This window comes from Triticum urartu, chromosome 1A (genome assembly GCF_056163025.1).
Source record: "Triticum urartu cultivar PI428250 chromosome 1A, HENAU_Tu73, whole genome shotgun sequence".
NCBI lineage: Eukaryota > Viridiplantae > Streptophyta > Magnoliopsida > Poales > Poaceae > Triticum > Triticum urartu.
Genome location: NC_141873.1, coordinates 146,920,374 through 146,930,103, shown reverse-complemented (window position 1 = coordinate 146,930,103; position 9,730 = coordinate 146,920,374).

Genomic DNA, 9,730 nt, shown 5'->3' with positions numbered 1-9,730 from the left:
TATGCACCTCTCACATTACAAGAAAAACCAATCTAGTTGGCCAAACCAAACCGATAATTTGAAGAGAAATACAAAGATATAAAATCATGCATATAAGAATTCAGAGAAGATTCAAATAATATTCATAGATAAACTGATCATAAATACACAATTCATCGGATCTCGACAAACACACCGCGAAAGAAGATTACATCAGATAGATCTCTAAGAACATGGTATTGAGGATCAAAGAGAGAGAAGAAGACATCTAGCTACTAGCTATGGACCCGTAGATCTGTGGTAAACTAGTCACGCTTCATCGAAGGGCAATAGACTTGATGTAGAAGCCATCCATGATCAAATCCCCCTCTGGTAGCATGCCGGAAAAGGTCCCTAGATGGGATCTCATGGGTACAGAAGGTTATGGTGGTGGAAAAGTATTTTGGTGGACGCTTCTGGTTGTTTGGGAATATTTGTGAATTTATAGAGCTGAGGGGGAGGTCGGTGGACTCCCGGGGGGCCCACAACGCAGGGGTTGCCCCCCTAGGGTGTGCCCTGAGGGCTTGTGGAGCCCTCAGGACTCTTCTGACTTCATCTCCAAGTTCCGTGGATGTCTTCTGGTCCAAGAAAAATCCTCGCAAAAGTTTTATTCCATTTGAAATCCGTTTGATACTCCTTTTCTGTAAAACTCAAAAACAAGGAAAAAAACAGAAATTGGCATTGGGCTTTGGGTTAATAATTTATTCCCAAAATTAATATAAAATAGCATATTAATGCATACAAAACATCCAAAATAGATAATATAATAGCACGGAACAATAAAAAATTATAGATACGTTGGAGACATATCAGTGGAAAGGCCAAATCATGGAAAACAGGAAATGGGCGAACTGATGTGTATGGTTCGTGCGCACGGGGTAAGTGAGGCCCGTGTGCACGGGGTCCCGATGGCCCGTGCACACGGGGTGTTCTGGAAACTCAAGAACACCTAAGGATTTGCAAAATCCGGCCAAAATCGATGGTTGGGTGGGTGGGGAAAGGTGGTAAGGGGTAGATCCACTTGTCAAACACGAAATTCGTGGATCAAAACAACCAAATCTCACAAGATTTAACAAATTGCAAGAAAATTTTTGGGGCTCTTTTTGGTGGGGATTTTCGAATTAGGACAAAAAAAATAACAAAATCAAGCTAGAAAATGGGGGGTAGGGACTCCAAGATGTGAATCAACCTTGCTCATGATACCAAGATGTTGTAGGGTGAAACCCTAAGATGGATCTTTTTACACTTGGAGGGGGGAAATGGATGAACACCAAGAACACAAAGATGAATTCACTCCAACAAACCCCAATCACGCATCCACTAGAATAGCAAACACATAGATCCACAAGATTACAAGCATAATCAAAGGAAACAAGCACTAGGTAGAGTTCTTCCCACTCTAAGAGATGAGGTCTTGATGATGGTAGTCTTCTCTAGGAGGAGGTCTTTAAATCCACAAGTGGATCCTCTCCTAAGAGGTCTTGATCTCCAATGGAGTGGTAGAAGGAGCAAAGCTCTCAAAATACCTCGCATATGTCTTTGTTAACCGTAAACATAACCCTAGGTACATAATTTATAGGCATTTGGATGAAGTGGGTGAAGAGGAGGCCAATAGCCCAGCATCGGCCGATCATCCTGTAGGGCCCGTGCGCACGGGACACGGTACACGGCCGTGCACATGGGGTGCTACAATGGTAGCTCCCTATGTAGCCCATGGGCACGGGGTCTCAGGGGGGCGTGCGCACGGGTTCACCTGGGACTTCTTGTCCTGCTCCTTTGGGGCTTCTTCTTGTTCCTCAAGGTCTTGGGGTGCTTCGCCTACTCCTTGGTGACGATCCTCAGCTTCTTGGGAGTGTTCCTCTTCGTATCTAATGATACATATTGCATTTTGGTGAGGTAGTGGCCAAGTTCCACTCGTGTCCATATGCATGTCCATTAGGAAGGAGTTTACCTCGGTTTCCATTGCGCGTGCTCTAGTTCTTGTCACAGGTCCGCGTGGTGCTTGATATGTTGGTCTAGAGTCCATGGAGATGATGGAAGGATGCTCCGCATCATATAGGTTCTTTCAAGTATGTCTCCCTTGTGGTCTACTCAGCACACTTTATATAGTTCGAGTTGAGAGGTTAAATTGAAGAGACAAAACATGGGTGGGCTACCCTACTGATCCTTATCGGGCACCTCACCTTTGATCTATACTCACGCTCGTACTCCAAGGGCTTCCTAGTCTTTCGGACATCTATCGGTTTCCTAGGGGAGCGTACCGAGACCATTCCTCTTATCCTCATTAGTAGCCTCTGAGTGCTAAGTGCCTTTCTGTTGGGAGGTTGCTTGGAACATGTCTGGTGATACATGTCCATCGTATCTATCTTTTTTGATTATTTCATGCCAATATTATACAACTTTCACATACTTTTGGCAACATTTTATATGATTTATTGGACTAACCTATTGATCAGTGCCTAGTGCCAGTTCCTATTTTTGCATGTTATTTGTTTCGCAGAAAATCCATATCAAACGAAGTCCAAGTGAAATAAAATTTTATGCAAAATTATTTTGGAATATATGTGATTTTTGGGAGTTGGAATCATCGCAAACGGGGGCCCATAGTGTAGCGACCCGACCTCAGACGGTCAAGTCTCTGTGCTTAAGTGTCATCCCTGGATCGGTATGCTGACACACACAGTACTTGAGGATTTATAATAGAGGTAAATCACATGTAAAAAGTAACGTAAATACTATTACCTCAATCCAAAATAGCGGAAGTAACAAGGTTGTGGATTCCCATCAACACCAACGGCAAAGTTGAGTGTAGAAATCGTAACCCTAACGGATCACTTACTCGTCGTAAGAAATCCTGCAACATGAGACGTTGCAGCCACAAAGGTCAGTACATTGAATGTACTGGCAAATTCACACCATAGAGAACGATGAACAATGGCTATCACTACATGCATATATGGCTGGTGGAAAAGCTCTATGGTTATATGTTTTTGCGAAAAGCCAATTTTTCCCTACTGCAAAGGAATAATTTTTTATTTAACTATCATGGTGGTTGTTGAACATTGAGAATGGTTGACAGCATTCTCAATCCCAATTAAGTAACATCATTAAACCCAACAAAATTAATTTAAAGTAACATGATGAGATTCACATGATAATCCAAGTACTAGATACTCAAGATGTCCATAACCGGGGACACGGCTAACCATGATTAGTTTATACACTCTGCAAAGGTTTGCGCACTTTTCCCCACAAGACTCGATCTCCTCCATTGTATTTCTCGCACTACAAGGTGTTTGAGAAACGGATGACCGAGACATAGTCTTTCAGAAGCGTTTGCACCTTACGATGGGTAGACCGTACCACCTACAACCCCTACATCTGCTAGTCTACCACTGTAAGAGTTCACACGACTTAATCAACTATGCTAGAGCCCATAATAGCTTGTGGCTACACACGGAAGTTTCTAGTATGAATAATCTCATGATCCCTTTGAGCCTGGGTGGTGGTCCATAAAAAACAGGCAATCCTGGTCTACCCAGGTGCCTAGACAGGCAATCCTGGAATAACCAGGTACCTCAATCCACCCAGATGTGTGTTTAAGTTGCCACCTTAAGTAAACCATTAATTAACAATCTCACATCGGTCATGGATACTCTCAAAACCCAATCCACGTCTACGAGCATAGCATGGCACTATAAGCATAACGTAATAGTAACTCCCAAGGGTTTGATAACAAACAGGTAATGGGTACTACCTCAACTACTTCCCATCCCACAATTTAATTAGATCCTAATCATGCAATGTTTGAGGATTGATCTAATGCAATAAAACTGGGTATGAAAGGGGCTATGATCAAAGTGTGAACTTGCCTGCAATGTTGATGAAGATGATTCGCACTCAAAAATCTCGATAGCTCTACTCGTCACACTCCGGTCAATCTATCGGGATCAAGCAATAGTAACCTCATATAAGCAATCACTCAGAAGACCAGAAAGATCGAAGAAGTCGATTCGGAAAACATCAAAACCAAGCAAATAGCTCTTGCAACATAAAACAATTTCTAACAGTACCAAAATTATTTGAATTTGGCCTTATCAGAAAGTTTAGGTCAAGAGCTTCGATTTGCAAAAAGAATCAACTCAAACGGAGCTACGAAACTCAAGTTATGATCAAACGAAGTTTGAATTCAAATCTGATCTAATTTAAATTTTAAACTTTTCAAAAACATGTTTGAGTTGGATTACTGGATAGAGGAGATCATAGCGAAGAAGTGGCCGTTGGTTTCGTTGGATTTGGACAAACAAGTAAAAAGTTATGGCTATTTGAAAAATCAGGGCCAAGCTGTTTTACGTAAGAAAAAATAGCTACGGGCTAGGGTCTAATGTATAAATACGTAGACTAATTGATAATCTAATTATTTTATTATATTAGTCTAAAAATAATAAACTACGAAGGTATAAAAAAAACAAAGAAAGATACCTTTATAAGGCAGAGAAAAGACAATTTTGAAGAGAGGAGACAACTTCCAGAAGTCGCGCCGGAAAGGAGAAAAATATTTTTCTTATATGAATCTAGTCAAACCAAAATATTGATTCAACCCGAATCGAATGATTTTTGGAGGCTCTATGGATCTATATTTATTGGTGGAAAAGAGGCTTAAGGGTCAAAGGCTAGGCAATGTGGGATTAAACGTAGACGAAAATATACGAAACAGAGAAGAAAAGAGGCGGATGGGCCTAAAGGCCTTCGGCCGGCCACACGCTGCGGCTGCGTTTTTTTTAGAAAAAATCGGACCAAGAGAAAAAAATGAAAAGGCTAGGATAAAGAAAAAAAATAGGGCGCCCGCTGGTACTATGATGCGCACGTGAGCGACAGTTAGTTTCAGGCGCGCGCGCAGTTTTTTGTTTTTTTACAGAATGCGATAAACTGAAAAATGAAAATAAAAATAAAACTTTATATAGGCATATTATATATCATAATTTTCAGAAAAAGATTTTCTACAAGTTGAACATTTTTATAATGCCAAGTAAAATCCACAGAAATTTAGATAATTCAAAGAGTGCTACTGGTCTAATACAATCCAATAAAAGTCATTTAAAAAATATCAAAATGATTTCAAATTTATTTCTCTCCAATTTTCTGTTGTAGGGAATCATGTTACACTAATTTCCATATATTTTATTTTTGGAGAAAAATAATTTGAATAAAACTCAAATAACTCCAAATTCAAAATAAATTCAAAAGAACTTTGAATTTAATTCTTTGAAACTCCCAACTCATATTTCATATAATTTGAAGAAGTCATTTTATCTTCTCTCATGAAAATCATTGAGCTGCATGAAGTTTATGAATTGAAATATTTCCAAATGAAATTCAATTATTTTCAGATACCCTTTCATTTAATTTAAATGGAAGAAGTCATATCATCTTCGCTCAAGGGTTTTGTATTTGAAAAGAATTTGAATTCATGGAGATCAGAAAGCAAATATGAAATTTTGGGAAAGTCCTTTTATTCCCTCTCATTTAACTTCCAAAAAGTTTCGAATTCACTCACTTTCAGTCAATCAATCAAACAATTAATCAAATCTATCTATTTTATATAACATTCCAAAATTTAGAATTTTGGGATGTTACAAACCTACCACCCTTAAAATGAATCTCGTCCTCGAGATTCGGAGAGGCTAGAAAGAAATAGGTTAGGGTCGGGGTCTTCTCAAAATTCATCAATTGTCGCAGGAGGGGGTTTGGGGTGCTACCACCCTTAGAAGCATGGTTACGGTTCCATCAAAACTCATATACTTCATCCATATTGTTAACAGTGTCGGTCTTCTCAGATCTTCAGGATAATTCCTTATCCGGGCTCTTCCGGTAGTGGCATAACCTTTACCACAATTCTTCTGTCCTTTCATCTTGGTAAGGTTATTCTGAGACTGGGTCTTCTTACCTGACGGGTCTGGCGCCAGTACTAAACAACTAATCGATATCTCATGATGGTCAACAATTTATGGTTTCTCCTGCAGGAAATGGGTCTGGGTTGATCCTCACCGTATAACCTACGGTTGGCAAAAGCTGCCTTGTACAAGGGAAAAATACCTATACCATTCTAAGGCTTAAACAAAGTTTTGATCGTCGTCTCTCTACTATAGGTAAGTCACTCAGATTTACCACCCCATAAAGCAAGGCGAATAATAAGAGTAAGTCAGTATGGTGATCAATCCATCCCGCACCCAAATCATTACCATGTATACAGTTTAGCGAATCTCGCATACTAACACTCGGTCATCCTCACAAGCATTGCAAAATTTTTCTTGTCGACGAACGAAGTTCGGATATATCCATAGATTCTGCAAGCCAAACAACCATCTATCGTTCCTTCACAACTCTCAGGTTTTGCATAACTCCTATAAGATCGTCTGTTGATAAAATCGTAACTTCTTTCAGGGTTTTTCCTTCAACAAGAATGTGCTTGCTTCTTGGCAGGTCCTGGGGCCTGTGGGTTATGGCCCATCTCATCACTTGTAGTCCTTGAACTTATCATCGGGCAACTGATCATTGTTCCAACTTCCTAGTATTCTTAAATCCATCCAATTGTACTGTCTTCCTTCCTTCTATTGGCACCAAACCAAGACGTGAGTACTCAGACTCATCATGGAGTTTCCATTGATCCATATTTCCGACATCATACCTCCTTTATATCCAATAGTAATTTATCTCTTCATCCTCGTGGGATATCCCTCATACCGGGATAAAAACTTATACTTATGAAGTCCATATTCCACTTCGGGGAACATCATTATCCTTTCCAGGGTCAAGTGTCCTTTACAGGGGAATATTGGCCATCTCTGCATGGCACTTCTTCAACTGGGAAACGTGAAACACATCATGAACTCATGACGGTCCTTCAGGTGACTCCAACTTGTTGGCCACTTCTCCCATACGCTCCAAAACTCGGTATGGTCCTACAAATCTCGGGGCTAACTTTCCCTTAACTCCGATTCGTTTAACTCCTCGCAGAGGGGGCACACGAAGACATGCTCTGTCTCCAATTTCATAGACTACCTCCTTGCGTTTTTTAGTCTGCATAACTCTTTTTCCTGGACTGAGCTACCTTCAGTCTATCTCGAATCAACTTAACATTCTCTTCTGACTCCTTGATCACATTTGGTCCAACAACTGACGATCTCCAACTTCATCCCACATACTCTTGGGGCATCACACATATCGAGACAAAACTCATATTCATTTTGTCCGAAATCCACTCAGTGGAGTATCCTTATCTTTTCCAGGGGTCAACGGTTCTTACAGGGTACTACCACCCTTAAAATGCACGAATCTTCCATAGACCATATTTCTCATATCCTCAGAATGGCCAAAATTCTTCTTCATAGAGTAACAACTCATAAAATCCATATCAGTACCAACGATGCTAACTTTATTCATTCTCAAGTGATTACAATCTCTCGCTTTTCCATTACATGTCTCAACTCAACACCTCAATATAAAAGAAAATGTTCTCACTTCTACTACTCCATTTCTTTTGTTGCAAACTCAACTATCTAGCACAAGTTTCCTTCTCCTTGGGGCATTCTCTGGCAAAGTGCCCTGCTCCATTACAACGAAAACATATCACTTCTGACAAGTCTCGAGGTTTCCTTTTTGGGCAACTGTTGAGGTAGTGCCCTGACTCCTTGCACCTGTAATAGGTGATATGACTCAAGTCCTTCCTGGGCTCCAATTGGTTTCTCTTCCTGGACTTTTCCAATTCAATCAGGGCTTCTATTTCCTGTGGGTCATACTCTACTTCCTCCATCGAGAATTCTACTAGATCCCCATTCAAACAATTTTGGGAGATGTGTCCTTCTTATCCACATGAATAGCAAGACTTAGTGCAGGGTTTACTCGGGTCCTCTTTAGGTGTGTCCTCCACATTTTCCTTCATCACGGGTTCTTCTGAAATTTCCATAAGGGCTCCTTTCTTTAATTCTTTCTTCTGTTGTACGGTTCTTCGTACCATGGGGTAAATGTGACACTGAGCAGGATAGTGGGTAGTCCCTTCACACAAGAAACAAGTAATATGCCTAATTGGGCATTCTTCAACTGGGTGACTTCCTTCACAATTAGGGCATTCATCCTTGTGTTCTTTATGGGTGTGTCCTATTTCTCCACAAATCTTGTATGCACAAGGTTTCCTCATATCCTTTCCGTAAGGCTTCAACTTCTGGGACACAAGGTGAGATCTTTGCAGAGTCAACTTAAATTCTTTCCAAGTGGTTATTCCTTGCCATCCATTGATGGTTTGGTACATCCTCCACCAAGTAGCAGCACCTCTTTCAAAGCATTGAAGAGCATGCTGGGTCATATCATTTCCAACTATAGGGTTATTCTTCATGTGATCCTCCATGTTCTGAATCCATTGGTCCGTCTCCAATTGACCCATCGGTCCAGAAACTATAAGCTCATCTTCATTCATCCTCTATTGGGTCCATGTGGGTTTGGGGTAAGATAAGAGAGAGGGAGAGGGATACATACAATACAAAAAAAGTTTTGAAAAGACAGATTTTATTTGTGGCCGTCGGGAAAAAACATCAAACAAATGACAGCTCACAAACGTCGCATCTAACGTAGGTATATAACAGGGGTTTGGTCTTCTAAAGGTCAATAAATCTTCAAAGTCATCAAACCCATCAAGTCTTGTTCATGCCTCCAATGGCTTCTTCCAATCATGCTTGTCCTTTTCCAGTTCTTTTGCCAGATCATCTCTATTGACGTGAATTCTCTCGTGACCTCCTTTAATATTTCTGGAGTTGCATTCCAAACTTCCGGGTTTCAACATCCTTGACATGAACCATGATCCTGCTGTCCTTCAGTTCTTAACGAATCTCCGGTATCTCGAGGTTTTGCTCCTCCAGCTTGGCTACTTCAGCTCCTTGGTCCTAAGTTCTTCACGGAATGCTTCTTTGTCGAATATAGCTTCCTGCAGGTCCATCTTAAAATCCTTGATGTAATACTCCAGATCATGGTGATACACTAGCTAAGGTTAAAACTTCATCTTTTGCTGACAGATGCTCCATTAGCCTTCTACCATCCAATCCTTCCATGCATATGCATGCTTAACCCAGCACGGTGACAATAGCATAAGCGGGCGATAACATCATGGATAGCCATGTTTCTGCCCTTGTCATTTCCTCGAGCTATCATTCCATAGTTGATATCTCCTGCCTTAGGGTTTTCCTTGGCAGAACTTTGAGTTTTTAACTCTCCATGCTCCGGTCTTTCTCCGATACACCTTGATCTCGGGTATTGACAACTTTCATAGTCTGCCAAGTTCCAAAAGGGTAGCCTTCCTAGGTCATACAAATCTGGGAATTCTTCAAAGCCTTCAAATTCTCCTTGTCTTCGGTCTTCAACCGTTGTAGTTTCCATTATTCAGATGCACAGTAAAATCCTCTTCCTTCCGAAGCGGTCTTAGCTGTCCAATATCTTGTACTTCTTGGAGTGGTCTCATCAGTCGAATCCTCGAGTGGTCAAAAGGGAAAAAGGGGGTATGGTCTCACTAAAGGGAATTTTTGAATAAGCTCAGAAGAGAAGAGAGGTAAAAGGTCTTTTTGAAAGGGAAAGTTGTAGAGAAAAATCTTTGCTATGGGCTTGCCAGTTTCTAGGGTCACGTCCTAGAGTCAACATGTGCTCTGATACCATCTTGTAGTGACCC